Source organism: Diadema setosum, chromosome 18 (genome assembly GCF_964275005.1).
Source record: "Diadema setosum chromosome 18, eeDiaSeto1, whole genome shotgun sequence".
Classification (NCBI taxonomy): domain Eukaryota; kingdom Metazoa; phylum Echinodermata; class Echinoidea; order Diadematoida; family Diadematidae; genus Diadema; species Diadema setosum.
Window position 1 is genome coordinate 106752 of NC_092702.1, and position 7422 is coordinate 114173.

The following is a 7422-nucleotide window of genomic DNA, read 5'->3' on the forward strand; positions in this document are numbered from 1 at the left end:
ATCTCGATATAACATGTTTTGAATGTGGAATAGTGTGTATCATCTCTATAACGACTTTTACATCAAATCACTGGAGGCAGTCCAGTCCCTCACTCCTTAGACTCTGTAAGGTATATGGTGAGTGCACTCTGACTGTCTGATGTACTCAATGAGTGTACTCGTACTGTCTGATGTACACATTGAGTGCACTTCGACTGTCTGATTTACACAATGAGTGCACTCTAAATGTTTTATGTACACATAGAGTGCACTCGTACTGTGTGATGTCTGATGGTTGATGTTCAGAACAGGACCCATATCTTTCAGCCATACCAAGGTGGCAACAATATTGTGAACTTCGTCATTTTGGCTTCTGTGCTTGCACTTATAAAACTTGACCTACAAATCAGCCTACTATTTAAGTTTGAGATCATACTATAACACAAGATTTTTATTAGAAATTCATTAAGATTCCATTGCTTTTTTTCTTTCAAGGACTCAAAGCCACTTGTAGTCAAGATGAGTGAGCTGTTGTATGAATTGATGTATTGGGGTTCTTTTTTTCTCTCTTAAAGATCAATTTCTCAAAATTGATTTATAATCAAACCATGACTCTTTATTGAGGAGGCTATTTGCACTGTAGCATCCCTTAGGCATGTCTTGGCTAATGAAAGTTAAATTCCAAATATATCAAATGAGTGGTTCTAGAAAATTACAACCCCTGGAATGTCAGTTTTTGCACTAAATGCTGATGAGCTCTTTACACATCACCTCGTGCCTGTTGGCTTGCATGCAGGTGTTATTTCAGATATTTCACATTTTCTCTAGATGCTTTTTTTTTCCCATGGCACTTTTATTGAACATACAATTTTTGTCATACCCCCTTCAGAAAAAGGAATAAGTTTCACCATGTCTTTCAAGGAAACTGTGTATTCACAGCAAATTCTATCCATGACAACTCAGTCATTTAGGTGTGATGGTGACTTCAAAATCCTAATTCTTCAAAGCAGAACTGTCTTTATTTTCCTAAACTAAATTCTCATCAATATTAGTAGCCAACCAAAGGAACTCCTTTCACATTGGTATATCATATCTTTGCTTTCTTCCTTTACTACAATGCACTTGGTATTACTGCATCTACCCCATTCATCTTTACCCTGTTGTTAAATCCTAGCTCATTTGATCAGGTCCTTTTAATTTGCAAATTGCACACCAGGTAGAAAGCATCAATAGCCGCGGTCACATTGGCAAAATATCGCAAAGTCTTTGTGATTTTTTGTTGTCCATTCATACTGACACCTATGCTTCTCAATGTTTGGATCGAGAAGTTTGGGTCATTAGTGAGCGTGCGCAAGGAAGACGAAAGTGTATGCAATCTGATGGCTAGTTATTGTTACGTAATAATGAACACCTGTACATCACAATGGCTGCACACTTCAGAGGCACAGCCAGCAAACAGGTGGTGGATTGGTCATGTGACAAACTTCACAAAGTTTTAGTTTCTAGCGTTCACACTGGCAAAAGATCAGGAAGTGTGGTGTGGTGGGCTTGGGAAATATCCCTAGTTTGAGTGGGCAGTTTCACGAAAAATTTCGGGGAAAGTTTGCGGTCACACAGGCAAAACTTTGAGATCTTAAAGATCGCAATCTTATCTTATCAATCTTTTGCCAGTGTGACCATGGCTGTTATGCTACTGACAACATCTTTGCTTTTACTTTTGCTGAATATTAGAATATTCTTTTTGGAAGGTTAACAGAAAGGGAGTATTTTCTTTCAACCATTTTTTTTTTTTTTTTACCTGAATATTTTCTCAAACATTGTATTTTATGTCATTGACTGTGACTATTAAGTGTTAGGATTTGTGTGTGTGTGTGTATGTGTGTGTATGTGCATGTAGTCATTTGTTCTTTCTAGAATCCAGATTGATCTTTAGGCTGTTCTAATCAAAGAGTATAGAAGCTAAGAGGGCATACTCTCGCGATTTCGCACGCAAATGGGTGTAGTACGCCATGGAGCCCCACATGGAGCCCAATGGCGGTCATTTTAGTAATAATAGCGCGAGCTTCTTAACACGTGAGCCTATGGAACAAATTCTACCCTCCGTACATTTTCTTCATTTTAAGGAGACACACAGCGGTAAAATTGTGTTTCAGACCTCAAAATATCAGCAGAAGTATATTTTCTGTTGATACGTTAAGAAAAATTGAAGTAATGTCATTTACTTTTCAATCTGTAGTCCTTCAAAGTTTACTTTTTAGCTGACAAATGCCGTCTATCTCTTTCTCTCTCGGGCTACTTTAGCTCAAACTTTGTGGGACTGCATATTGGAAAATAAATGACATTTCTTCAATTGGATTTCATGATTAGACAGGAATGATACTTCTGTATGACAAAAGGGGGTCCTAAGTACATCTCTTCCCCTGTATGCCCCCTACAAAGGGTGAAAAATGAAAGGGAGACAGAAATCACTACTATAACGGCACTTAAGATCACGTTATATACGCCCTCTATCGGTCTGTCAGCTAATGGCGTCCGTATTTCGCCCATGAGTGTACTACGCGAAATCGCGGGAGTAAGCCCTCTTAGCGTAGCTTCTGTACTCTTTGGTTCTAATGCAGGGTATCCACCTTTTAACCACAAACTGTCATATTCTTCTTTTGTATATTGCTGTTCACTCAGTTTTATTCATACATTTGTGTGGTTTTTGCCACCTTTTTTTTTTTTTATTGTTGTTATGGATCAAATTATCATATCACTTTCCTTGAAATCCATTAAGTTCCAGAAGACAATCTAGCTATCCATGACAGATCTTAAAGACGGAAGGTTGTATATTTTCACCCACAGTATTAGTGTCATGCACTACCCTAGAAAATATCCCAAGCCCCCCCCCCCCCCCCCAAAAAAAAAAGATATAAGTTTGCCTAAAGGTATATCTATCTTAAACTGTCCATGCATTTTGCATAGAGGTTGTCAAAAGATAGGCAATTTTCATAAGCTGAAAGTCACATATTGCTTTCTGTAGTCTCATGCGTAAGAGTTTGCCTTTAGGTCTGTGGCAGGGTTCATCAATGACCATTTCACAGCATTTAGTTACCACAACTAAAAAATTATGATTACAAAATGAAAATGTTATATAGCGCCTATGACCAAAATATTTCAAAGTGCTTTGCAATTAACTAAAAAACTAAACATATGAATTGACTATGAATACAAGATTAATAATCAATAAGTTACAAAATCCTCAAAATTGTTTTGTCTTGATTTCCCTTTGAAAATGTAAGTGGACATAGAGTACTGAATATGAGTAGGGAGGTTGTTCCAGAGAAGAGGGACACAAACAGAAAAAGCACAATCACCATAATGGTTGTGGATGCGAGGGCCAATATATGTATATGTGACCCGCTACAACAAAATGGTCCTAAAGTCGCGCACGGTCGAAGCCGTGAAAATCGAGTTTGAACTCAGACCATCAAAATTGGTCAAAACTTACGACTTTCTGAATTTGACATATTATTAGAGTCTCACATGTCTTCTATCATCTGTCGAAATTTTGAAGCGAAATGATGAAAAGAAAGACCAGAAAATAGCGTTTTTCTGGGCCATGCTTTTTTGGCGTTTCATCGAAGCAGAGACTGGTTCGAACATTTGGATTGAGCGCCACACAGTCTCCGCCCCTAACAACGACCAGAGTGATCTCATTGGTCAGTTTGCTGCTTGCCGCTAACCGAAGCGTGAAGCTCGCACACTGCACAGTCGAATGGTGCGTGCGTGCGGGATGCGCTATGCCCAGCCGCTTCTCCTGGCATCCTGGTCACTGATTGGTCGGTGAGGAGACCGCCGACGCTGTGTTTGAATGAGCATTGCGGGGGTTGCTAGGGCTTACCTTCTATTGTCCGGAGGTGAATACTGACTTGCGTGTCCCTTGATCGTGATTGCGTCGCAAGGAGAACTTTTAGGGCGCTTTTCTCTAAACAGTGATTTCCCAGACGTCTCGACATGCTCTCTTTTAAACATCGATATCTCCGCAGCCGATTATTTTTATAAGATGTGTTGTATATCAATTTAAAGCAGAAAGATTAGAGAATCGTGTCATGCAATTTTCAAATAATCGACCTCGCCCGACTTTAGTATCATTTTGTTGTAGCGGGTCACATATAACCAATATGTAATGTTATCTTGTTTAATGTCTGCTATTGTTTTGCAGACAGAAGCTATATCTATGGCATTTTGTAATGCAGACAGACATTGCACTAAAAGTTGAATTTCAATATCCCAGATACTGCTGTGACGTATCTAGCCTAGACAAATCACTTGCTTTACTGACCATAACAAATAGTGCATTGTGCATGCTTTTTCATGCACTGTTCTAGCCAATATATACACAACAAATACATAATTAACCTTCATGCAATTCTATTCCATAGAAATAAAACTGCACCTGGCCAACTCTTTATGTGCCACATTTGCATATTGTGCTCAAACACACAAACCCACCCAAGCCGATTAATAAATCACCAAATGCCAAAATACAATGAAAGCATTTCTTGTGATTCCATTCCTGTCAAAGGTAGCTTGCATAATATGGTGATTGACTATCAGTAGGCGTTTTCACATCAGCCTGATAAAAATCCAAGCTCGAGATATTTTTCTCGATCGCAAATTAGCGCGCTATTTCATTTCCCATTCCCATCAGCCTGAAGAGAATTATCCCGAATTCTTTTCAAGCTAATTCAACAGCTGAGCATGTGCAAACAGCATCAGTAAAGTGTGCACTTTCAAAAATTACTCATGATTTGTGTGCAGTTTGCCTCGATCGGTCGGGTCACACACGCTAGGCATGATGGGATGCATCGCGCTAATTTCTTGAGGCGATTTCACATTATCAAATAGCGTGCTAGTTCGCAAATTATCCCGCTATTTCGGACATTTTATCGAGTTGGACTCGAGAAATTTTCTCGATCAGAGCGATAAAGTTAGCGCACTAATTTGTATTCACATTATCAAGTAGCGCGCTATTTCGTGATCGGGTTAATTTCCAAAGTCAGAAAATAGCGCGCTATTTCGAAACATCAGGCTGATGTGAAATCGCCTAAGCTGAGTTCTTAACTGGATCTGCAAGTAAATTTTATGTTTCTGTAGCTGTTTCGTGTGCAAAAGTCATGCCTCTACAATAATGTAGTTACTGGTCATTTGAAAGAAAAACAGTCATAGATTTGTCATAGAATTTACGTCAAAGCAAAGCTTGGCATTTTCCTTACTTACATCTTTTCTCATAACATGTCAAGGGTGACAAAATCTATGAAAATTATACTGATTTGAAAAACAGAATGTTCCCGAAGCGCGACTATGTTGCTGTCTCAGAATAGTGTGGCACACAAGGGGTTTATGCCATGGCACATAAAGAGTTCATTATGTAGTCGGTGTGCATACAATTTAGTATAGTCAACAAGTACATTTCGTCTGCTGAGAATGAGAAGGGCGTTAGGTTGTCTCGAACACTACGAGTTTAGTGGCAACTTAACGCCCTTATCATTCTCAACCGACGATTTGAGAAAATGTACTACATTGTATTTATAAAATATATCAGACTCAAAATTGTTGATACTCAGTAAACAGTGCAGTGTATGTACATTTCTGTGTATTTTTGATTGACAGAAGCAGTCTCTTACCAAGTCAGTAAGCTTATCATGAAGTATATAGTTCCCGCCTTAGTTTTGATTGTGAAACAGTCCCAGCCTCAGACATGATTGTGAAGCATATGATATTATAATGTGGCATGCTGGTGAAAATGAAAACAGTAAGAAATGTTAGAGAAGCCCTGTCTGTATGTATACTATGGAGACCACATTTGAGGCATGTGAAACATACACTTGTATAACACTTATCTACATGTTGTGAGTTGAGGATTGTTTGTGTCCCTATTGGTTCACTGAATTACCTTTGTCTGGATAAGGATCCATGAATAAATGTTCACATTATGATGGCTATATCATGACTATGTCTGCTTGTTATTAGGGTGTGGCTGTTTCACATACCAGTACTTTGGTAAACTGCAGTTGAATCCCAGTTCAGAATCCACTTCATGCTTAGAATACAGCCCAGATACAGCTCTCTAAGTTTGTTACACAGCATAATACAGTTCGACCTCGATTATCCGGCCTCCTTTTATCCGGAAATCTCTATTATCCGGACGCGTTCACGCAGTGAAGGACTTTTTTTTTTCCATCCAAAAATTGAGAAAAAACAGTGACTTTATAATGGATCTATTTCATTAATTTCATAAGATGTGCATGATAGGTTTCTCAATATCTAATGAGGTAAAACATGTATGATTTTCACATAAAGATATACTTTATTTTTGTGAAGAAGGGACTACAATTTTCCGCAGGCTAGCAAAGATTTCACTACCGTTGCGGGGTACGCTACCTGCCTAGCTGCCAGTGCACTGGGACGGCAGCTTGGACAGCAGCTATATACATTAACATTGTGTCTCCCATATCCGGCCAATTCGCTTATCCGGATGAACGCCGGTCCCGACATGGCCGAATAATCGAGGTCGAACTGTACTGTGAACTGTCGCTACTTTAGTTTGAAAGAAGAAGAAAAAAAATGGGGGGGGGGTGGTCAAGTAGAAGTGTACAGGATGATTTTTTGTTTTTTTTTTTTTGTTTTGTTTATTTTGGTTTTGTTTATTGTGGCCCTATCACAAGAACTACAGTATAACGTAATTCGCAGAATGTTGAAAATGCTATCAATATTTGTCTGTACATACGGAAAAAAAAAGTATATATTTCATGTTGTTTTGTTTTTCACACAAGAAACTTAGCTGAAATGACTTGATTTTTAAATAGATCGGAGGTATTAGATGGAATGTATCGTCGCTGAAAAGCGGCACAAACATTACATATTTCATTACACAATCCATACTGATATGTACATGTATATATTTTGGGAATACAGTGTCTACTTTTATTATGATTGCCTTTATATTTTTGTAGTATGCTGTGCTGTTGACCTACCTGGTATTTATTGCTGTGCTAATGTAGTTCACATGTGGAAAAAAAGTAAGATGCTGTATACACCATATATTTAACAAGTCTAATTTTTCACAAAGTGGGACTTTGCGACAATGTCACAAGTGGTTAGATCCACGATTGTGGAGTACAGCAATGTACAGAGAAATGTGTGAATGCACATTGCATTGATGTCAAGATCAGAGGTAATTCTTTTGTGTGTTTTTAAATTTGCAAATAGCACTGGACTCATATATTTGCGATAATAAAAACCACACAAAATGTTCCATGTACACATTTAACACTTCTTTTAATTCTGTCTAGTGCAGTAGAAGAATATAATGTCACCGGCTTGTACTGGAAATGAACATATTAAATTATTTTATACACTGTACAATGTAAATGCATGTTCAAATATCATCTAATTTTG